Source organism: Elgaria multicarinata, chromosome 1 (genome assembly GCF_023053635.1).
Source record: "Elgaria multicarinata webbii isolate HBS135686 ecotype San Diego chromosome 1, rElgMul1.1.pri, whole genome shotgun sequence".
Classification (NCBI taxonomy): domain Eukaryota; kingdom Metazoa; phylum Chordata; class Lepidosauria; order Squamata; family Anguidae; genus Elgaria; species Elgaria multicarinata.
In genome coordinates this window covers 87,220,762-87,245,664 of record NC_086171.1, presented here as the reverse complement: position 1 = coordinate 87,245,664, position 24,903 = coordinate 87,220,762, and the positions used below count along the sequence as shown (strand labels likewise).

At 44.8% G+C, this 24,903-nt stretch overlaps 1 protein-coding gene across 1 annotated transcript in view; it reads left to right on the top strand.

Annotated features, from left to right (window-relative positions):
• The first annotated feature begins 2,975 nt into the window (after positions 1-2,975).
• EPHA5 (EPH receptor A5) overlaps positions 2,976-24,903 on the top strand; it is a 362,633-nt gene continuing 340,705 nt past the window's right edge. The window contains exon 1 of the mRNA XM_063131415.1: positions 2,976-3,021. The gene's annotated coding sequence lies outside the window, so the exon portion shown is untranslated. The remainder of the gene's footprint in view (positions 3,022-24,903) is intronic.

The window sequence follows — 24,903 nt, the reverse complement described above, 5'->3', positions numbered from 1 at the left end:
AGAATGTATATTATAACTCGATTCCCTCCCCCATTCCCCCCTCTTTATTTTATTTAGGTATTCTTATATCATGTTATTTCAAGTTATTGTTTGTTTGTCTTTTGTTATGGCTATATTGCTGAAGTTGGAGAATAAAATAAAATAAAAATCTGTTGGCTTTTTATCAGAAGAGGGAGAAGCCAGCGTATCATTCTAGCAGTGGGGTTACTTCTCCCGAACCCACGAGGTTCATGATACCAGCTGTTAGATCTAAACATTTAAAAGAGACACGTAGGATTAGTAGTTAAGGCTGGCCTGGGTTGGGTAAGCCACGCCCTACCATATATTACCCTGTGATAAAACTATTAAGCGTACAGAGGTGTCTTTGAGCCAGAGTCCCATAAAAAGAAAAAAAAGTCCGATCACCACCCAGCTGGTATGGGGTTGGGGTGTGGGGTGGAGCCAGGAATAATGAGAAGACGCAGCGCATGCTTTGCACATGTACAGCCTCATTACGTGGGAGGCTCTTCCCCACAAGGCTTTCATTTTCGACCTCACTCTCCCTCCCTATAAACCAGTATGGGAATAACGGGTAATAAATAAATAAATAAATAAATAAATAAATAATAATAATAATAATAATAATTATTATTATTATTATTATTCCTTCAGATAACCTGGCCCCAAACTGTTTAAGCATCTGAACGTTAGTACCAGCACTTTGAATCAAGCCTGGACATGGACTGGCACCCAGTGTAAATGGAAAAGTACTGGCATATTATGATCACATTGACCAGTCCCCATTAAGAATCTTGCTGCCTGGTTTTGGATTAGCTGAGGTTCCTGGACCATTTTCAAAGCAGCCCTGCATATAACACATTGCAGTAACCTGAGAAGAGGTTCCCAGAGCACTGATAACTATAACTAGGCTATCTCTAAGGCTGTAGTTGGTATATCAGTGTAAGCTGATAAAAGGTGCTCCATGCCCGTGAGTCCACCTGTGGCTCTAGTGACAATGCTGGTTCGAAAAGCACCCCCAAACTACGAACCTGATCATTTAGGGGCAGTGCAACACCCTCCAGAACAGGTGGAATATCACTTAGCCAGACGGAAGAACTAACAGTACCTCTGTCTTGCCTGATTTGAGTTTATTGGCCCTCAGCCAGTCAAATACTGCACCCGGCTAGGATGTACACTGTAGATCAGGAAAGGTACCAAGTCCAAGAGGAGGCCAGTGTGGTTAATGAATAGAGTCAAGTAACCTGTAAAAACCAAGAAAAGCCAAGTGGGTCCAGAGGTGTTCTGTGCAAAGAAAATGGTGGGCACAAATGGTATTTTGCTCCACAGCACACCAGGCTTCTGTTTAAACTTTTTGTTTGTTTGTTTTTTGTTTTAAATGCACTCTTGGATCTCCTGTCTGCATTTTAATGATTTCCAGAGGGTAGCCATGTGGTCTATTCCAGAAAAAACAACCCATCTTGTGGCACTTTAAAAACTCACACGTTTATTTGAGCATTAGCTTTTCCTTGGACTATATAGACCACTTCAGATGCAGAGAGAATTATGGAGACTTTCAGGGTTATATCCACCAGTACACGTGGTGGGGCGACTGGGCAGGCAGTGCAAGGAATGAGGTCAGAAGGGAATTTCAATGCAGAAAGTGTGAATCACATTATTAACCGGGATCTACACTATTGCTTTTAAAGTGCTTTAAAGCACTTTGAAAACGTTTTGAAAACTGTATATGCAGTGTGTCCTGGGCCCCAACAGTTGTCAGCAGGGTCTTGCTATTTACTGTTTTACTCTGTACAGCACCATGTACACTGATGGTGCTATATAAATAAATAAATAAATAAATAATAATAATAATAATGTTATAAAGCGCTTTAAAGCAGTAGTGTAGATCCTGCCCAGGTCATTCACAGTGCAGTTGTTGCTGACATCACAAACACTCTTGCCCTGGGCAAACCAATTAACACAAATAGTGTGATGACAATAATAATAATAATAATAATAATAACAACAACACCAACAAACCCTTTACCATCTAGCCTCTGGCGATAGAATTAAACCTTTGGATGAACATATCTGTATTGTTATTTTTAAATGGATACTGTTGGATATTTAAATGGATACTGTTGTTTTTTTAATGGACACTGTTGTTGTTTTTTACTGTTATTTTTATGTTTTTGATCGTTTTTAAATTTTGTATACGTTTAATGTTTACCATTTTTAATTGTTGTAAACCGCCCAGAGAGCTTCGGCTGTGGGGCGGTATAGAAATGTAATAAATAAATAAATAAAAATAAATAAATAAATATTTATTTTTTGGGGGGGGGAATCGGGGGATGGTAGTAATATTGACCTGCTTTCCATGGCTGGAGGGGGCGCTTTCAATCACTCTGAAAGCAGGGTATAAATGCGCCGTCAGAAGAGATCTCTGGTTTGGGATATTAAAGAAGCGGCCACGCGCCCATCGGGCTGCTCGCCGCCGCCGGCGCCTGCTTTTGGCCCCGATTGGCCGGGGGGGGGGGGGGTTGAGAGACGGGGTGCCAATGGAAGTGGGAGGAGCCAGGGGCGGGGCTTCTCCGACCTTGGCTCCGCCCAGCGTTGCTGGTGGCTGCGCGCGGCGGCGGCAAGAAGCAGCAGCAGTAGCGGCGGCGGCGGCTAGAGCAGAGGGAGGAGGTCGTCGGTGGCCGCCGCGGGACTGCTGTGGCAGGAGGTCCGCTCGCGCCCCCCCCCCCGGGTCCCCGGCTCTGTCCCCGGCGCTGGAAGGGGCTCCCGGCCGCCGTCGCGAGCGGGACCAGCGGCCAGCCTGGGCGCCAAGGAGGACCCGCAGCCGGCAGCAGCGTCGCGGTCGCCGCCGCCTCCTCCTCCGAGACCCGGGCGCCGCCGCCGCCGCCTCTCCGCGGAGCAGCGCCCGAGCGAGCGGCCGGATCGCGGAGATGCGCCCGCCGCCGCTGGCGGTGCTGTGGCCGCTGCTGCTGCTGCTGCCCGGTGGGGCGCTCCGCAGCGGGCTGGGCAGCGCGGCCGGGAGCGAAGGTGAGCCGGCGAGAGGGAGCGAGCGGAGCGGGCGAGCGGGCGAGCGAGCGCCCGACTCAAGCGGGGCGGGCGGAGGCGGCTCGCGGGGGCTTTGCAGCCGAGGCGCCCCGGGGCCAGCCCGGCAGAGGGGGGCTCGCTCGGTCGGCGGCGGGGCAAGGAGGCAGCAGGAGCCCGCCGCTGCCTCGTGCGCCTCCGCCGCCGTCGCGCAGCCCCCCTCTCCAGCGTGCGAACGGGGGAGACGCCGAGGCTGAAGTGGCTCCGGAAAGGACACCGCTCCCCCCCCGCCCCTGCCCTCCAATCTGAGACCCCTTCCCCCCCCCGCGCCCCGAATCTTTGGCGCGTGGGGGCTTCCTGCGCTCCCTCACTCTGCACCTGCTCAGTGGTACCCTCGCCGACAGCTTGTGGCGTCGTTTCCCGGCTCGAGCCCCAGCGGGGTTCGGCTGCAGCCCCGGCGTCCAGCAAGCTTCGCCCGTCTCTCAGCTGCCCCTTAGATGGTGCCGGCAGCCCCGTTAACCCTTCCGGGGCCAGGCGTTCACGGGCTTTTCGCCTGGCTTCGGTCCCGCCTCCTAGCTTGCCCTGGCAGGCCAGGGGTGCACATGATTGGCACGGGTGTGTGTGTGTGTGTGTGTGTGTGTGTGTGTTTTAATTCACCCACCTGGCTTCTCTTGCCTCCTGGCAGGTAGGAGCTCCCCCCCCCCCCCCAATCACTTTACTCTGGGGCCGGGGAACGCTTTGCCTGCTTTTAATGGCTCCAGGTCTGCTGTGGAAACTAAAGCACAGGAGCAGGAGCAGCTAAGAAAGTTGGTAAAGCCCTCGCAGGAGGAGAGCTGGGCTCATTTCCCCGATCAGTGAAAAGAGGGTTCTTCTCTGCCACTTGCAGTTGTGCATCTAGTGAGGGAGTTTACAATGCAGAGGATGAAGGAAAAGGCGGCACAGCAGGGGTGCCGACCCATGTGTCTGCTCTGAAATAGCTGATGCTCCCTAGGAACCATTTGTGTTGCCTGCAAAACGAACCCCCCCCCCCCAATCTCAGTTAGTTTCCACGGTCCAGGTTGCCGTGGCAAGGCAGGGGGTGGCTTTCCTCTGCTTCTGTCCTCTGTAGAATAACCTTTCTGGCTTTTAGTCTTATTTGGATTGCCAATGTCAGACTCTTTTTTTTTTTTTTAAAGATAGTAGTGTGGGGAGAAGAGAAATGATTCAGTATGGAGTGGTGGATTTTCAGCACCTTCCCTAAGGTGAAGTGAGGCCATGGCGAAGACCCCAGGGAAGGGTTGCGTGCAGGGAAGGGTTGCGTGCCCGCCGGTCCCTCCCCTGCGCTTGCTGTTGACTTGAATACAATGCATGTGTTTGGGTCAGTGACTACAGCCGGGAGCTTTTCTTGGACTGGATGATATAAAGGTTTGTGCTGTCAAGAGCGTGTCGTCTTCCCAACTCGGACCAGCGGTGTGCCTCGCGAAAGTGTGCGTTCATGTGTGTACATGTGTGGGAGTTCTACCTAAAATTGGAAGTGACCCTAACATGCGTGCTCATGGTTTTTTGACCAAGTGTTTATTGGGAGTGACTTAAACAATATGCAGTGGCCCATTTATGTCTTGATGAACAATAACGCTAAAACAACATTATTTGGAGAGTTCTTGGGTATGAAAGCACATGTGCTTTGCTTGAGCTGTAGCCCTTAAGCGCTAAAGTGGTGCTTACAAATTCTCTTTTTGATAGCATCTCTGCTCTGAATTCTAGCATTGAGAGCTCTGAGAGGGAAGGTGTGGTGTGGTGAAGGGACCAACCTATTGCTGTAATCCTAGAGAGGACAATTCTTGTCTGTTTCTCCCTGATTCCTGAGATGATTGCTCTCCCTTTTTCTTTCAGTGAAATGCAAATATGGTGAGATCTGATGGGGGGAAAATAGGGCTAAAACAACTGTTACTGAGCAATTTTGCAGCATAAAAACAGCATAGTCTGTTGTTCTCCAGTAGTGTTATTAGTTTTAAAGCCAAAATGCAAAGACTATCAACTATGGAAAACCTTACTTAGTTTTCCAGTTTTTAAAGATTATCTTATGATATCAGGAGTGGTCCTGTTATTTATGGAATGACTTGATATTCAGAGCTTAAATTTAAATACATTGTACCAGGTGAAAAAAAGTGAAAAATGAGGGTTTCATGGCCAATTGCCCTGCGGAAAATGGCTTTTAAAAAAACTTTTCTAAATAAAAAAAGTCAAAGAAGTGGGACCCTTAAGAAAACGATGCGGAGTAAAAGGTTGACTGCTTTTCAGGATTCCAGTCAGACATTCTCTGCAAGCAAGATTTCCAGTCTTCGTCTTCAGTCCCAGGTTTTCTTTTTTTTCCTTTTTTTTCTGTCGCTCTGCTTTCTGTGGCTACTGAGCATACATAGTCCTCTTTTGGCTGGTTTTTTAAATGGTTTTCCGCCATTGTGCTTCTGCAAACCTCAGGTTTCCCTGAGAGCTGATACCATTCTCTTGTTCCTTTTGTTTTGGGAACAATTCTGTTGGCACTCAACACCTGAGTACATTATTAGAAGGAGTGATGAAGTTAGAATACCTAGTAGCCTGATTATATGTATATTTATGTGGAGGCAAGTCTCCCTGAATTCAGTGCAACTTACCCACAAGTAAGGGTGCATAGGATGGTTGTGTTAATGATTTAGAACTACTTTGTCCGTATTTATGTGGAGGCAAGTCTCCCTGAATTCAGTGCAACTTACCCACAAGTAAGGGTGCATAGGATGGTTGTGTTAATGATTTAGAACTACTTTGTCCGTATTTATGTGGAGGCAAGTCTCCCTGAATTCAGTGCAACTTACCCACAAGTAAGGGTGCATAGGATGGTTGTGTTAATGATTTAGAACTACTTTGTCCGTATTTTTATTGGTATGTGATTCAACTGTTTGATCACTCCTCTGTGAATCAACTTATTATTTCTGTGTTTTGAGTCTTACCATTTGGATTACTGAATGGATAACATTAGGTATTTCTAATATATAACAGGGTAAATTCCCCCTGTCCTATGTTTTACCAGTGGTCTGCACTGATATAATACTCAAGAAATGATAAAGGTTTCCTCTTGGAAATTCTCAGAACTGTCTTACTCAGGAGAGTGGCTGGTAAAATCTGTTGGAATCCTGACTAGGAGAGCTATGTGGTTGCCAGCTATTCTGTAAGGACAATCTCCTCTGCTTGTGTTTTCTGTCTGTTCAGTGCTCCAATCTCTAGGTGTATTGGTCTAAATCAAAGAATAGTTAGCACAAACCATGGTTTGTGATTCTGGTTTGTTGGAGAATTGCAAATGATGGCTTGCCAAAACAGGCACCATGCCAAATCACAGTTAAGCTTTCTTAACCATGGTTTGCTATGATGTGTGTGTTAAGTCAAAGACAAGAAGAGGTTTCTGTTGGGCCATGATGTGTATTCATAAGCACACACTTTCATTGAGAAAGCTGGCACTCCCAGAAAGAGGAATCGAGGAATGCAAATTGTAGTTCCAAACTGGTTGTATTTATACTGTGGCAGAGAGCCAATATTCAAATGATGCAATTTTGCTTTCTGCAGCTCTTTTTGGGGACAGGTATGGTGTCATGGGCGTCTTTTTCTATTTAGATGGAAGGCTTAGACTTCTTCCCTTGGGGAAATATTGTTGGTTAATGGCAACTCTCCAGTCAAAAATCCCCATGTTACCCAGAGCTGTGCATGTGACGTAGTGTAGACTGAAGTTTCTGTGTGTTCATCATGACACCATGTTAACTGAAAGTTTCATCTCTGGAAAAAGCTCAGAACTGCTGTAACTGACAATTTTGCTGAATCATTCACTGGGGCCCATTGTGCGGAAGCTGGTAGCTTTTAGTGATGTGAAGTCTTTCATTTTGCCATTTTAGCATTTAATTTGCCCCCTCCCCCCAAATGATATTAATCCTGGTCATATCCTACAAAGTCAACATATGTGGTGCAGGAATGACTGACTGTGGAACTAGGCAGATTATTGACTTGAAATGGCAGAGTGAAATCTGGAAGAAGGCAGGGGAAGGTTGGAAAATCCCTGAAGATAGGACAGATGTATATTCTGCGCTTTGCTGCCCCTTTTCATGGACTCTGTTCTTTTAGGAAGGACAAGTCATTTGGGCTACTGCTGAATGAGTTTATAATTGGACCTGGGTTTATTTGCAAATGGTTGGTTGTTACCATTTGGAAGTTTATTTGTAAACAACCATTATTCCAGGAGCACTTTACACAGCAGGGTAGCTTGCCTGATTCTGGCTGAACAGCTCTGTCTTCGAAAGTGATTCACCCTGCAGAGAATCCGCCCCATTCATTGGAACAACCATCAGCAATGTCTTTTTTTCTGGGGGCTCTTGACAGTTGCCAACAGGTCAGTTCTCGAAAGTGTGGCCGTACTCCTTCCAATATGTTCAAAAGAACTGAGAAGTCCTTGAGGTGGTTCTTCAGGCTAGTTGAAAAATGCAAAGAACTCTTTTTTCAGAGTCATTTTAAAAAAAAAGGTGGGCCATATGAAATCCAAATAAAGAGTATCTGCACCCTTTATTTATTTATTTATTACATTTTTATACTGCCCAATAGCCGAAGCGCTCTGGGCGGTTCACAGAAATTAAAACCATAATAAAACAACCAACAGGTTAAAAACACAAATACAAAATACAGTATAAAAAGCACAACCAGGATAAAACCACGCAGCAGAAATTGATATAAGATTAAAATACAGAGTTAGAACAGTCAAATTGAAATTTAAGTTAAAATTATGTGTTAAAATACTGAGGGAATAAAAAGGTCTTCAGCTGGCGACGAAAGGAGTACAGTGTAGGCGCCAGGCGGACCTCTCTGGGGAGCTCATTCCACAGCTGGGGTGCCACAGCTGAGAAGGCCCTCCTCCTAGTAGCCACCCTATTGATTTCAATGAGCTGGCACATTCTTAACTCTCTCTCTTTGAAATGATTGGGTCTTGAAAGCACTAAAGGACCTTTGTTGTATACTTATAATATACTTGTTTATTTTTATGAAGTTTAAATTATGTGGCAAAAGTCTTCAGCCACATAACTTTGTAAGAGTGCTGTAATTCCCACCCACCCCAAGAGCTTATAATTACATCTGAGTCAACGTAGACGATTTGGTTCTGGTTAGCAAGATTGCTATAAGTTACGTTGTCCACTTTTCAGAACATGGGTAGATCAGCAGTGATAGAGAGTATTTAAAAGAAATCACATTGAAAGCAGTAGTAAAGATTTTCAAAAACAGTACAAGGCTGAAATAGCTTTTTGATGAGCATTGTAATGACATCAATTGTGTACTTTTACTAGTCAACTCCAGTAAAAGTACATAATTGTTTTCTGCTGCTCGGTTGTACTGCTAGCAATATTGTGGGTGAACTGGTTATATATAGCTCATTAATTTTTATTGTTTGTATTGTAACTTTTAGGCTGTAGTCACTGACCTGGGAATATGCCCTATTGAAATCATTGGAACTTGCTATTTGAGTAGACAGGTATAGAATTGCATTGTTAGTGTGGCTCTTCGCCTGTATCCAACACCTTTATGCATCAGCTCCCCGGCTTCCTGGACCCAAATGAAATGCCTCAGTAGTGTTCCTGAGTGGTTGGGCCACATTGAGAGGGTTTTGGAGAGAGAAAACCCTTTCAATCTAGAGTATTGCATACAGTTCTGGGCTCCACAATTCAAGAAGGACACAGACAAGCTGGAGCGTGTTCAGAGGAGGGCAACCAGGATGATCAGGGGTTTGGAAACAAAGCCCTATGAAGAGAGACTGAAAGAACTGGGCATGTTTAGCCTGGAGAAGAGAAGATGGAGGGGAGACACGATAGCACTATTCAAAGACTTAAAAGGTTGTCACACAGAGGAGGGCCAGGATCTCTCCTCGATCATTCCAGAGTGCAGGACACAGAATAACGGGCTTAAGTTACAGGAAGCCAGATTCCAGCTGGACATCAGGAAAAAATTCCTGACTGTTAGAGCAGTACGACAATGGAACCAGTTACCTTGGGAGGTTGTGGGCTCTCCCACACTAGAGGCCTTCAAGAGGCAGCTGGACAACCATCTGTCAGGGATGCTTTAGGGTGGATTCCTGCATTGAGCAGGGGGTTGGACTCAATGGCCTTGTAGGCCCCTTCCAACTCTGCTATTCTATGATTCAATGTAGGTCTTGGTCAGAAACCTCAATCACACACTTTCCACCCAAATTAGAAGAAAGTGCATTTATTAGGAAAAAAAGAGAAGCTTTTAGAGACACGGAATTAGAGTAGAGGGTAAATTTAAACAGAAAACAAACAAAAGCTAGTTTACACAGGCTCCAAACTTACTCCCAAACAGCAGTCACATGGGAATTCCTCACAAACCGTCACCTTGTCAGGAGGGGAGCCAGAATCCAGAACCATACCCATCCATCTACCAGTGGACCCCCAGTCTCAAAGGAGCAGGGGCTTCCCATCAGGGCTAGCCAGAGGAGGAGGGCGAACCTGCTCCTGATTAGCCTGGAACAAGAAAGAGGCCAGCTGTTAATTAAGAGAAAGGTACGTGGCCTCCTTCCAGCAGGTCACCTGTCTTAAAGAGCTGTGCTAGAAGAAATCAAGGGTGGGAAGGCAGCCCCATGCCACAGCAGCCGTTGCATGACCATCTAGCCTGCATCTTTATTCCCCTGCCTGAAAACATATGTGGGGTGATGAGCTGATATTCAAAAACCCAAATGTGGACTTGTGTCCTGAATATATGTACAAAATTCACTCGATACCTCAATGTTCAGTGGGGTTATCGCAGCACTACAAGTGCACTGAAACCTAAACGAGTGAGTTCAACCAAAGCTTCCAGTTAACCAGAGGACTGGTTGGTGATCACCTTTGAAAACCTGTGATTCCATTTTCGACAGCAGCCAGCTTGATGCTTGAGGGAAGTCTGCATTTTCGTGGGGCGTGAAGGCAAGAGCCCTTCCCCGTTTGATCCCTGCAAGAGGTATTCAGAGCTACACTGCCTCTGAATATGGAGTCTCCCTTTAGCTGTTATGGGGAATAGTTTGAACCATAGCTATCGTACATTAATGTGTCCAGTCCATTTTTAGAAGTCCTGTAAGCCAGTGGCCATCGTGACATCTTGTGCCGGTGAATTCCATCAGTTGATAAATTCTGTGAGGAAGACTTTTCCTTTGTCCTGAATCTGCTGCCCCTAAGTTCTAGCATTACATGTGAAACATCTCTCTCGCTCCACACCATTCTTAGTTTTATAAACCTCTGTCCTGTGCCCCTAAAAAGCCTTAAATAGCAAAGCCCCACTGTCCTCAACTTGGTGCCAGATGTCTTGGAGTACAACTCTCAGCATCCCCAGCAGATGTGATGGGATTTGTAGTCCCACATATCTGCAGGGCACCAAGTTGAAGATGGCTGTTGTAGCTTTCCCCCTTCTTTTCAAAATTTCACACTTGTCAGTGACTTCTTTTCTCATCTGGCACCCCCCAACGTTTCAGTTTCTAATTAGAGCTGATCCATTTCATTAACAAGCTTTTCTATAATGTATCATTGGAAAGAAAATGGCTTTCCTTAGATTGCTCACTATTGACAATTGTTTTCATTGATTGGAGTAGACGTCCTAATGTGTGACTGCTCCCCGCATCCCCAAATAGTTGCAGCAATGAATTGGGTATAATTTTAGGGGCATGAATGCAATTTCCATGCAAATATTTTGCTGTTATGATCATATGAGCTACAGAGAAGCCTGAGCAGGCCAGGGAGCACAGGATGGGATGTTTAACTCTCTCCCTGTCTCAGTTTGCTGATTGCATTTACAATGGTGACTGCCCGTAAAATACAAATAGCAGCTTGACACTGTGGCAGAAAGAGAGTTAAACATCCAGTCCCCGTGCACCTTAGGCTGCTCAGGCTTCTCTGCGGCTGCCATTAACATGACGAAAACGTGCATGTTAATTGCATGTATGCAATTGATGTCACGACTATTCCAGCCTTTAGCTGAGGTTGTAAAGTCACAATCAAACCTGTTAGGTCCCCCTCCCCTTTCTGGAAAAGAAAACCACGGAGACGGACCGAGCAAATACACTTCTTCTTGTGTAGACTGGATCTTCTCTTTTCCTTAGCACTATCTTTTAGTCTGCTGTAGACAAAAGAGAGGACTAGAATAGAATATTCTACTTTCTATGTCTTGTTTTATGTCTTGGGTGGGTTTTTTGGGTTTTTTTTTTTAACACCCACTGAGTATTATTGTGCAGACTCCCATGGTGTCTGGAGGTTAAGAAGCTAAGAAAATAAGAAAGTTAAGAGTACAACCATTTCTGTATTTAAGCTACTGTAGTTTTCCCTTTATTTTGTTTTTGTTTTTTTAAAAAAATGTGAATTCATTTCTTCCAATTGTTTGGAACTTGAATGACATATCTTTTTTTAAAAAAAAGATATACATACTTTTCTACATTTTACTTAGGTTTTCTAAAGAATCAGCAATTTGAGCATGCTAGCAAGGATGTAAGCCCCACGAAACGCAGTGGGACTTCGCCATGAATGTGTTCAGTGTTGAGATTTTTTTAAAAAAAGGATTCTAAATTTAACACATTTGAATCAGGTGAGGCACAAAAGATATAATTGCTGACAAAACTTGGCCTTTTAAAAAATAATAAAAGAAAGGTGTGAGGAGTGGGGGGGAAGAGAAATGTGGTTCTCAGATGTAATGATACAATGTGAATTTTGAGCAATTAAAAGGGCAGTCCTATGCATGTTTAGACAGAGAACTCCTACAATTCCCAACATGCTCCAGCCAGCAATGTTGGCTGGGGAATTCTGGGAGTTGTAGGACTTTCCGCCCTGCCTAAACATGCATAGGGTTGCACCCTAAAGCTAATGTAGATGGACTTTTAGGGTGCATTTGTATATTTATTTATTTATTACATTTTTATACCGCCCAATAGCCGAAGCTCTCTGAGAGTAGGTCCTGTTGAACTCATTGGAGTTTACTTCTGAGTAGGCATGCATAAGATTGTGCTGATAATGACTTACTGTGTAAGTGGTATGATCATAGCATCTGCCAGGGATGCTTGAGGGTGGATTCCTGCATTGAGCAGGGGGTTGGACTTGATGGCCTTGTAGGCCCCTTCCAACTCTGCTATTCTATGATTCTATGAAGGTTTGAATGTCTATGTCTCATGTCCAGGGCTGTGGAGTCAGAGTCGTGGAGTTGGAGTCAGAAGCAATTCTTGGGTTACTGGAGTCAGTAAAAATGTACCGACTCCGACTCCTAACGAATTTAAATTGTATATAGAGTTGCGATATGTATATTCACTTGAATTTTATATTCAAATGATACTTTAATCTCGAAAAAGGTTTTGTTACTTATGTACCTAACTGAGTTCATTTCTTTTAAAATGGTCATTTGTTAAGTTGTTTTAGGTGTTCAGTTGTGTGTTTTTTACATTTTTGTAGTTTTGACTTTGATATCAAAGTATATACTTTAGATTTTTGAACTAGTAGAGAAAGTTGTTCCTGATTTTCTTTTATAGTTTCATATCCTATTACTTTATACTCTATAGTCTTTTGATCAACCACCTAGAGAACTTCAGTTATGGGGCGATATAAATGTAATTAAATAAAAAAATAAAAAAATAACCTCATTGTTTTCATTTTGGGGCGTCTTTAATAAATAAAATTAAAAAACCCAGAATGTCTTAGCTATAGCCTTTAGACCTGGGCTTTAACGGGTTATTTATTTATTTATTTATTTATTACATTTCTATACCGCCCAATAGCCGGAGCTCTCTGGGCGGTTCACAAAAATTAAAAACATTCAAAGTATAAAACAACAGTATAAAACCATAATATAAAATACAATATAAAAGCTCAACCAGATAAAAACAGTAGCAATGCAAAATTACAGATTTAAAACACCAAGTTAAAATTTATTTATAGACTGTTAAAATGCTGGGAGAATAAAAAGGCGTCTAAAGGCATATCATGTAGGTGCCAAGTGAACCTCCTTAGGGAGCTCATTCCACAGCCGGTGTGCCACAGCTGAGAAGGCCCTCCTCCTGGTAGCCACCTGCCTCACTTCCTTTGGCAGGGGCTCGCGGAGAAGGACCCCTGAGGATGACCTTAGGGTCTGGGCAGGTACATACGGGAGGAGGCGTTCCTTCAGATACCCTGGCCTCAAGCCGTTTATGGCTTTAAATGTTAATACCAGCACTTTGAATCGGGCCCGGACCTGGACTGGCAGCCAATGAAGCTGGAAAAGGACTGGCGTGATGTGGTCTCATTGGCCAGGGTTAGGGTTCTAAAAAGTTACGTGCTTGCAGTCGATGTAGGAAATATATAGGAAATTTATTTCCTATATCGATATATAATTAAAGGAGTTGAAGGTGCCATGAATAAAGGAGTCCTGCTCATGTCTCCCTTCCCCATTCTTAAAACACATATTTATATGGGTTTTACTTGTGTAATTTAAAATTGGGTAGGGTGGTGGTGAAGTGCAGACACTCCAGAGACTTCTTATGGATATTGCTGTCTTGGGTGGAGAGTGTGCTGCCATCTTATAGCCTTCCTCCATGAAATATATTGTGTTTTAGCCATGCATTTAACCAATCGTGGCCTTTTCATACATTACACATAGGAGGCCTGGCTTTTCCACTGAGTGTACATCTGGCATGGGGTTGTAGCGAATCCTCATCTCCTGACAAGTCCTACCCCTATATTTGATACATATATTCTTGTCTGGCGTTGAGCATTGCAGCCTTTGGCATGGGCTTTTAAACGCCTTAAGCAGTGGAGGCTGGTGGCTCCCATGTCAGTGGAGGCAGTGAATCTGCTCCAGGTTTCAGGCAGAACCAGTCAGAATTCTAAAGGAGCCATCCAAGGTTGAAATCTGGAGCAGAGTCACTGCCCCCACTGACATGGGAGCCACCAGCCTCCATTGGCTTTGGGTATGATGTGTGGAGAGGCCCTCAAACACAAGTAATTTTTTCCTTTTTAAATACAGGACTATACTGATCCATTATGTGGCTGGGTTGTGGATTTTTTTAAAAATAAATTCTGTGTTCAGGTTGGGTCCTCTGGTTAGGAAGTATTCCAGGGGTGTAGAATCTCTTTCAGGCCAGGGCCCTAAATCCCATCTTGGAGACACTTTTGGGGGCTGCAGTCCAGTGATGGGTGGGGCCAAATGCAAGAAGGGTGGGCCACCAAAATCCCATCATTACCAGCTTGTGGGGGTCTCAATATTGGTACAAGGGAGACCAGATCCCACCTTCTGGGCTGAAGCAACTGCTACTTCTGTGGCTTCTAAATGCGGGAAGCGATGGGACGGGCTAGTCAGCTGCTTGCATTGCACCCCATGCCCTGCACCCCATAGCTGAAGACAAGTCATGTATTGATTGAGTCAGACCACTGGTGCTTTGATTGCCTGGCTGGCTGTTGCTGTCCAAGGTCCTAGGCAGGGCTTTTGGCCATCACCACCTGCGAGCGATTCTTTGAGCAGGAGATTCCAGGGGTCCAGCCTCTTTCACTATCCCCAATGAAAGCTCTAAATGATGTTGGATCAGAGCTGTGCAGCTCGGCCTGGCAGTCTGTGGTGGCAGGCTCTGTTTACGTTGTGGAGGAAGGCAAGAGATCGCACTCTGAACTACGTAACGTTTCATTCTTTGCAAAGTCAACCTGCCCTCTCCAAAATAATTTGGCAGCCATTTGAGTTTGTGGAAAGGAAGCTTTAAACAGCTTGTGCAGAACTGTGATCAAAGGAATTCAGAGTCTTCAGCTGTAAGCCTGTGAAAGCTTAATAAGAATAGTAGTTCATGTCATTATGGAGAACACTGTTCAATAGGACTATTCTTAAGGTACTGTAATGTTTTGTTTAAAAAAATGTTTGAATTATTTATTATGACCCTGTTCAGATGACATGCTAAGTCACGGTGGTTAAGCATTTTGGGCTAAACATCATGGCTTAGCATGTCATGTGGACCATTCCTAACCATGGTGGCTACATCACCATGGTTTAAACGCGCTCACTAACCATTTGCTGCAAAAGAGTTATCCGCCTAACCATGGCTTAGCGTGTCGTCTGTACAGGCCCATTGTTTTATCTTATTTATTATGTTTAAATTATTCTGTATTTTAATGTGAATCACTTCGGGATTTTATTATATTAAGTGGCATAAAAGTATTATCAATCAATCAATCAATCCATCTGAAATAAGCATAGGTTGTTATTGTTCCTCCTCTGCCGCCCCTCTCGTGTGAGTGGTTTGGAGTAATTGGAAACCCTGAATTGAGAATGTACAGTTAAAATATGTCCCTGTAGTTTTTCTTGGAGGAGGCAGGGAAGCTATTTTAAAATGAGAGTTTTACATTTACTACATCACTGGTGTAGCAACTGCATCAAAATCAGAACTTTAATAGTTCTTAGAATCATCTGTGACTTCATCATTGCCTCAATGTCAAGCAATTATTTTCAGCTATAACACATTTCTGCAGACAAAGGAGTCTAATCATAGGAATGGTTACAGGCAAACCTGCAGTGTATATAGCATTGTACATTGGTGACATGGCAAATTGGCCTTCCCCATCCAGACACCTTCTGGATGTGTTGGGCTACAACTCCCATCATCCCTGGCTAATATATGGGAGCATATATGGAAGGCACCTGATTTGGGAAGATGGCTGGAACTGGACATCTTCGTAGCTGTTGGCAAATGAACTTTCAGTTAGATAAATTGAGACTTGCTGTTAGCCTACTTGCAGATTGTGCCTTCGATGTGTCTTTCTAATTTCGTAAGACTGAAATTAAAACCAGTTATTATTGACATATTTAAGCTAGAGATTGTGAGGTTTGGCGACAAGCCTATGCTGAATGATGCCATATTCAGTTGCATTTTGGCCAGGGCCAGGGCAAAAATAGTCACTGCTTGAGTAATGCTTTTATTTTCATTGGCATGTAATAACAATAACCATCAACACCCACACCCCCAATCTTCATCCAGGTGCTTGAGCAGAGACCTGAGAGCTGTAGCCTCCACACCATGGAGTTACCTTCCCCCCTTTTTTAAAAAAGGAAGTTCTTATTAGTGATAATTCTGTAGAACTAGTAGGGTAGAGTGTCTCCAAGGCAAAGGAATGTATTTCTTTGTTTTCCCATGTGACAGATCTTAACTTGAGATTTCCCAAGAGAAACAGGAAGGAAGCAGTGAGCTTTAGAAAGGTGAACAATTGTTTCCGTTACATGGATGGATCTTTCAATATTTTCCACAGGTTGTACTCAAGTCCTGTCTCCTGGGAGCAAGGAGTCTTCTAAAACTTTATTTAACTTTGCACGAAGGCCTCACTTGTGGCAGGCACGGGAGCATCTCCATTAGAAATGGTCTGTGTTAACTTTTAGCAGAGGGAACTGAGCTGTTGCCCTCAGGCCTGCAAGGGACCTGGGCTTTTGTCTGAGCATGCACAGATCATTGGATTGTGGAAGAAATTGGTTTTGTTAAAAGTCCAGAATACATTAACCTTGTTTGCACTTCTGCAGTGAAGCTTCATAGAATCATAGGATAGTAGAGCTGGAAGGGGCCTACAAGGCCATTGAGTCCAACCCCCTGCTCAATGCAGGAATCCACCCTAAAGCATCCCTGACAGATGATTGTCCAGCTGCCTCTTGAACGCCTCTAGTGTGGGAGAGCCCACTACCTCCCTGGGTAACTGGTTCCATTGTCATACTGTTCTAACAGTCAGGAAGTTTTTCCTGATGTCAGTCGGAATCTGGCTTCTTGTAACTTGAGCCCATTATTCTGTGTCCTGCACTCTGGGATGATTGAGAAGAGATCCTGGCCCTCCTCTGTGTGACAACCTTTCCAGTATTTGAAGACCACTATCACGTCTCCCCTCAATCTTCCCTTCTCCAGGCTAAACATGCCCAGTTCTTTCAGTCTTTCCTCATAGGGCTTTCTGAACACACTCCAGCTTGTCTGCATCCTTCTTGAAGTGTGGTGCCGAGAACTGGATGCAATACTCAAGATGAGGCCTAAGCAGTGCTGAATAGAAGGGAACCAGTACCTCACGCAATTTGGAAGCTATACTTCTCAATATGTGAATGGATGTATTTGAATCTGCAGTGTTGGCTTTCAAAGTTCAGGGTTTGAAGGAAGCTGGAGGCTGGGTTTGCAAAGAGAAAAAAATGGGTTGGGCTTGAAGATTTCCCCATTTGGTTTCATGTAGCTTCAGTTATGAGAAAACAGTGGGGATATGGAAGAGGCACTCAAACCATGTACCCTTTTCCTAGCCCTGCTCATGCTTCCATGCTTTTCCATATAACTATGAGGCCTAGAATCTTGTTGAATCTGAGTTGGACATCAGAGTATGATGACCCTGCAGAGATTTTGTAATAAACTCTTGTTCGAAGTATTACCTTTACTTCGAGGTGAGCAGAAGTCAGATGACTGCACATTATTAAAAATGCAAATATTAGTTTAATCAAATACAAATAAAAGCAATTATTACAATGACAGGTAATGGGTTTTTTTTGTTCCATTATCTATATCACTGTGCAAACTAGTGAGGCTTATTTAATAAAAGCCTGGGAAATTGGAGCATGAATTCATTTCTTACATCATAGCTGTCCTCTTCCAGCGGCATAAGAAGAAAAAAGCATAATTTCAGCTGGTGAAAACAATTCTCTTCGGCTCCAAGCTTAACTACCTGCATGGATATTTCCTCTATGTAGAAAATTGCATGCACTCTCTGGGTATGTATGCCATTATGTTCATGTGATGAGGTGGATGTATATACATTTACTGGATGTACATGTCACAGCATGCCACAAGAAGGTGCCACACTCATGTGACAAAGCACGTAGATGTGCTCATCACAGGTGTATACCAGCCATCCCCAACCTGGTGCCCTCCAAATACACCTCTCATAATCCCCCAGCCAGCATGGCTAAAAGTGATATTCTTGTGTAGAGTTCTGAAATGCTCCTCTTTTTGAATTCCTGCTTTAGTAGCATATCTGTGCTCAGGGAAAATATTTTGTGAATTAGATCTATTGAGTGAGCTAGAAATTAACGCCTGTTAGGCAGGTGCACTGGATCAGGTGTAAGGGCATGACTGGAGTCCACAGGTAACGTCTGCATTCACATCATGAAACCTGGCTGTGGTGGGATTGTAAGGCTTCTCACTGGTGCGCAATGTTTGCAAATTTGTAAACATTTTCGTCCATGACTTGGCCAATGAAATACTTTTAACGTCTTAACACAACCAGAGAGGAGCTGTTGACCACGAACTTTGTAGACTCCGGTGTGTTTGTGAAATGAACAACTTCCTGCAAATTCAGGGCTCTACATGTTGCTGTAGCAGCTTTGAGTCCTGGAAGGAAAAACAAACCTTGCTGCATCCCAGGACCAGAGGTGGATTCACTATCCTTTTTCTGCCTTTAAACAGAGGCTTAACTTCTCCCTTTTAAAGAGCATGAACAATCCTGACTCGCTCATAAAATGCATTTTATTTTTGGAAACTACCATCTTCATAGTTTTTAATGGATATATTTTATTTTGGATGCCATAGCTAAAGGAATGTCTTATTTGGGCCTGGAATAAAACCACCACAAAAAACAACAACGCCTCTGCAAGAGTGTAGTTCAAACTTTGTGCCAAAAAAGCAAAGCAAAGCTGAGAAATGGTTCCAGGTTGCAACATGTTTTTGTGGGTCCCCACTTGTTAGATATGAAAGTCTTGCTGAACGGATTAGAGCAGAGCCAGTGCTTTTAAAGCATCTGAAGAGTTCAGGCTAGTTTGGTCTTTTTGCATGTGTCACTCCCCCCTTTTTTTGTTTAATTGTATGCATGACATAATTAGATAATTACATTCTGTGTATATGTATGTCAGGGGTATTTGATTACCTGAATGTCTGGCAAAGTGTTTTTCCATTGCAGCCTCATCTGTTCCAAAACGGAAAAGAGACCTTTTCTCCTCTTCCACTGCTTTTCCCTCCTGCCCAATTTAGCTATTAAGACTTTGATTCATCAGGAGGCAAAACAGCCTGATGTTGCTCTCTTGCGTCTACCATGGGACTAGTCTTACTGTTCCATGTGCCTTAGCCTTTGTTCTGGGTTTCTCCTGCACGCAAAGGGCAAGCTGGCATGCCATACTTACCCACTCTTCCTTGTCTAGCTGTAAAATGACAGTGGGCCTTTAACATGGGATGTAGGGCTGAGCCAAAATTGGGGACAGGGTGGGGTACATGCAACCTTTTGCCCCTTGTAGACCTCCTGCACTCTACAACATTGCAGCCTTTTGGAAGACATGCAAACCGGGGTGAACATTTTAGCTTCCTTTAAGGGAGGCAGTTGACAGCATAGTCTTTCCATTTCGCTTGAGAATGGGCTTGCTGGAATAGGGGAAAGGAAAGGAAAGGAAAGGAACCTCTCCTGCAAACACTTGAGTCATTGCTGACTCCTAGAGGGATGCCTGCTTTTGCCGATGTTTTCTTGGCAGACTTTGTAGTGGGGTGGTTTGCCGTTGCCTTCCCCAGTCGTGGTTACCTTTTCCCCATCTAGCTGGGTACTCATCTTACCGACCTCGGAAGGCTGGAAGGCTGAGTCGACCTGAGCCAGCTGCCAGCTGGGATCGAACTCAGGCCATGGCAAGAGTTTCGGCTGCAGTAACTGCTGCTTACCATTCTACGCCACATGAGGCTCTTGGAATAGGGGAAGGGAACCCTAATTTCTAAGCAAAAAGGGAGCCCCCACCCTGGGAGAGGGCATTGCTCTCTTGGAGAATTGCTTGCTCTCTAAATGGCAGCTCTAGCTGCATCCCCCCCCCCCCGGGTACACATTTAGTTCAACCCTTCTGTAGAAAGCAAGTGAGACCATGTACTGCTACTAATGCACGGTGTTTGGGGGGCTACAAATGTCGTCATATAGCTATCCAGCTGGTCTTGTCTGGCTTTCAAGTGTTGAGACAGGCAACTGGGATAGTGCTGCTGCAGTGAATACACCCCTGGAAGGGAGAAAGTGCACTTGACAATTTTGCTGCTGGTCCTCTCTCTTCTCCTCACCCTGGTGCCGTCCAGTTGTTTTTGAACTGCAACTCCCAGAATTTCTGACCATTGGCTATGCTGGATGGGGCTGATGGGAGCCGAAGTCTGAAACAGCTGGAAGGGACCAGGTTGGGGAAGGCTAAGCCATTCATGACTTTCTTTAAACCCTTGACCCATCTAAGCTTCACTGCCATCTGAGCCGTGTTCTGTGGTGCTGTTAGGGGCAGAGGTCCAGGGCCCCTCTCAACAGGATGAACAAGAGGGCCTCCAAATATGCCAGGCTGCCAGACCACACAAGGGAGGCTGGGGGCTCCAGTGTCAGTTGGGCAGTGGATCCGCTCTGGGTTTCAGTCCAAACCAGTCAGAACTCTAAAGGAGCAATCCAAGATCCAAAGCACTGGTTCTGACTGGAACCTGGAGCGGATTTATCACCCCACTGACATCAAAGCCACCGGCCTCCACTGGTACCACATTTTGAAGTGAGTGATGTGCCCATCATTAAAGAAGGACACTTCAAGACCATGAAGTCCAGACTCTAAAACTGCCTAACTGTGCCACCAGCCTTGCTGTTCCCATCCACACTTACGTGTGTAAGCCTGGATCTCTCTCACTGCCACTCTCCTATTTCTTGGTTGTAAATTAAAAGCCTGCTCAGCAGGCCCCTTCTCTACAGAACTTACCATAAAAGAAGAGTCAAAAAGTGGTAGTAACTGTTAACCCTTCTTCTTCTTCTTCTTCTTCTTCTTCTTCTTCTTCTTCTTCTTCTTCTTATTTATTTATATAGCACCATCAGTGTACATGGTGCTGTACAGAGTAAAACAGTAAATAGCAAGACCCTGCCGCATAGGCTTACAATCTAATAAAATCATAGTAAAACAATAAGGAGGGGAAGAGAATGCAAACAGGCACAGGGAAGGGTAAGCAGGCACAGGGTAGGGTAAAACTAACAGTAGAAAGTAACAGTAGAAGTCTGCACAACATCAAGTTTTAAAAGCTTTAGGAAAAAGAAAAGTTTTTAGTTGAGCTTTAAAAGCTGCGGTTGAACTTGTAGTTCTCAAATGTTCTGGAAGAGCGTTCCAGGCGTAAGGGGCAGCAGAAGAGAATGGACGGAGCCGAGCAAGGGAAGTAGAGGCCCTTGGGCAGGCGAGAAACATGGCATCAGAGGAGCGAAGAGCACGAGCCGGGCAATAGTGTGAGATGAGAGAGGAGAGATAGGAAGGAGCTAGACCGTGAAAAGCTTTGAAGGTTAACCCTCAAGGAAGAAAAGCCTTCTAATATGATGGGGAGGACACCTTCCCAGTCTGATTTGTAAACTGGGCTAATTGACCACACATCCCCTTGATGTCTGGAAAATCAATCTTTTTCCGGTTCAATTATGGATCAGGGTCATCAACACTGATAAGCCTGGCATGTGTCCGATGAGGACATCAGGTCCTAGCAGCCGCTGTGAAACCTGTAGTCCTTTGGGCATTAATCCGGCACGTCATCAGCCCTGCTCTTTCCATGATGTTTTGAGGGCCAGGCCGAGTCAGGAAGGGTGCAGGATACACAAGTATCAAATGTGGTTGCAGCTTGGTGAAGGAATGGATTTTGAGAGGTTTTTCCTCATTGAAACTGACAATATCCTTCATGTTCTGGCGTTGCTACTTGCTAAGGAGGAGTATACGAGGTCTAGCCATCGTCATCATCCACAAGAAAGCTACGGCTTCTGTCATTTTGGGAGCTCTGTCTTTTGTACACGTTTCCCCCCTCTAATGGCTCGTTGTGTACAGCAGCTATTTATAACCTGCTTTCTTTTTCCATAGCTGGTTTCCAGTAGCATCTAAATAGATTCATCTGAATATTTCCACCCATCCTTTCCTTTCATCCAAGTAATTAATAAGGCGTCTGCTCTGCACGGTGGTGTTTTGATTTCTTGGGGGACTTTAGTCTGTCTTTTGCGTTTTGATTTCGTAGATCGCTGGCTCTGGCTCTTGGTTTCAGGAGTGGTTTGGATTTACAGCTTTGCAGAATTACTTAACACAACAGGGAGAACAGCGGGGAAGGCTGCGGAGCTACGAAATCGATAAGGATTTACGAGGGGAGAAAAGTTTCCCTTGTAAAGATGAAGGGGCTGGAATGGCTTGGTGGAGCTGTGGGACCTGGGCTGGGCAAAGGGGGTCAGTGCTGGGCCAGTGCTGGATTTCTCCCCGCTGCCTGGGGGCTTTGCTCTTATGACAACTTGAGCTTCTGGGAGCGGGGAGCAGGGTCTTGTGTAACGTAGGCTTTCTTGGGCTGCACTTCTGCTGTGGTGATTCTTCCCTTGCTCTGTCGGTCTCTTGCTCTCAGCCATGGCTACGAGAGGGGAGCCTGACCACTCTGGAAAAGAGGATGTGCTGGGGCTGATGGTCAAAGGCAGGTGGAGGTGGGCGATAGGAGAGCAGCTCAGTCTCTGCCTGAGCTCTAGGGGTGCAGAACCTCAGGCCCCAGGGATCCCAGTCTGGCTCTCCAGAGGGCCCCACCTACCTTTACCCCCATCCGCTGATTGTTTGGTGGTTCCCTGGCTTTGGAGCAGTCTCCCCCCAATTCTACACGATTGAAGTGCCTCTCCTAAGGCTTGGTTACTGCCAGCAAGAGCTGTAAGCTGAAATAGGCTGGCATTTTGTGGGGGTGTTTCTGACCCCACCCCTTTAGCCCTTGGCCCCGCCCACCATTGGATCGTAGCCCCCGAGAGCTTCTCCTAAATGGGATTTGGCCTTCAGGCTGAAAGAGGTTCTGTGCCTTGGCCTAAGCAAGGAACACCTAATAAATGAGGAGCCTGTCCAGAGTCAACCGCTTTCTCTGGCCAAGTGGGAGCTTCGATGGCCTCCTGGGTCACTTGGGACCCATTTAGTAAACATCTACGCAGCCACCGTTTGGCCATCTTCATTGGTAGTCGTGCTGCTGTGCACTGGGAGAGCAGGCAGGCAGGCGGCTCCCTGCGCTCCCAAAATGCCTTCCGAGGAAGGGCTTGCTGCCAGTTTCCCTGCTTTGAGCCCCTTGGCATTTTAGAGTGGCATCCCCCAACCTAGTGTCCTGCAGGCATGTTGGTCTATAACTTTCCAGCCAGCGTGACCAGTGGGCTGGGGACAGTGGGAGTTTTAGTTCAGGACATCTGGAAGATCCCAGGGGTGACTTTAGAGGATTGAGAATTTGGCAAAAAGAGAGAAGCCGTTATTCTTTATGGATATTTCTGTTCTGCATTTCATCAAATGATTTCTGGCTTTGATTAATATTGTTTGGAGATTGGGAGCATGAAAATCCTCATCTTGTCTAGAATACTTACCCTACTCAATTATACTACGTTAACCAGGGTCAACTGGTAAAGCTTTTCCTGAACTGTACTACTTCGGGCAGCAGGTGCAGACCTACTTATTTGAGTAATGCGTCTCTCCTCTCCTGCCGAAAGAACACTTGTTGGGCAAATAGTAGTGGTGGGGAATGCACTGGACAGTTCTCCCTGACATGCTAGTTCTATACGTGCAGGGAGTTTTTAGACAAGGAGTCATCCAAATTGGCATGCACCTTGAAAAAGGAAAGCTTTGCCACTTCATTCTGCTGAATGTGTCACCTAGAATCATAGAATCATAGAATAGCAGAGTTGGAAGGGGCCTACAAGGCCACCTAGTTGCACAATGAAAAGAATAAGGTGTGTGTGTGTGTGTGTGTATGCCTGTGTGTAACGAGGGATGATTGTGGATGAGTCTGTAGAAATTGGAGCTGCCTAACTTTTTGCCTAGAGTTGAGATCTAGTTGAAAGTGTGTGCATGCAAAGATTCCTTTGGACAGAATGCTTGATCAGATTGTAACTCTGAGTAAAAAGGGGAAGGTTGTGGTGTGGTGGTAGGTTTCCATCTCTACAGTATTTTTTTTGAGGGGGATGGGATCTTCATGTGGGTCTGATTATGTAAAAGGGATTTTGAAAGCCATGTGTGTGCATTGGTTCTGTGGCTTTCAGAATTGTCTGTTTTTAAGGGAGGATACATTAATCGTACCTTAATAATCATTCATTCATTCTGTACCCTTTGACACTCCAAGACCTTCAAGGATGGGTTTAATACAAAGCAGTCTATAGGCCCTTTTAAAATTGCACTTAAGGTCACAATTAAAAATGTCTTAGGGTGCAATCCTTTGCATGTTTAGACAGAAATAAGTCCTACAATTTTTATGAACCGCCCAGAGAGCTTCGGCTATTGGGCGGTATAAAAATGTAATAACTAAATACAATTCCCAGAATTTCCCAGCTATTACAATCATGTGAAAAAGAAAGTACACCCTCTTGGAATTGTATGATTTTACATATCAGGACATGATAACAATCATCTGTTTCTTAGCAGGTCTAAAAATTAGGTAAATACAACCTCAGATGAACAACAACACATGACATATTACACCGTGTCATGATTTATTTAACAGAAATAAAGCCAAAATGGAGAAGCCATGTGTGAAAAAGTAAGTACACCCTTACTGCTTCCATAGGAATTAAGATGCTAAGTAGCAGACAGGTGCTGCTAATCAAATGCCCGTGATTAATTGATCATCAGCAAGTATGACCACCTCTATAAAAGTCGAAGTTTTTTCAGTTTGCTGGTCTGGAGCATTCAGGTGTGTGTTAACACAATGCCAAGGAGGAAAGACATCAGCAATGATCTTAGAGAAGCAATTGCTGCTGCCCATCAATCTGGGAAGGGTTATAAGGCCATTTCCAAACAATTTAAAGTCCATCATTCTACAGTGAGAAAGATGATTCAAAAGTGGAAAACATTCAAGACAGTTGCCAATCTTCCCAGGAGAGGACGTCCCAGCAAAATCACCCCAAGGTCAGACTGTGCAATGCT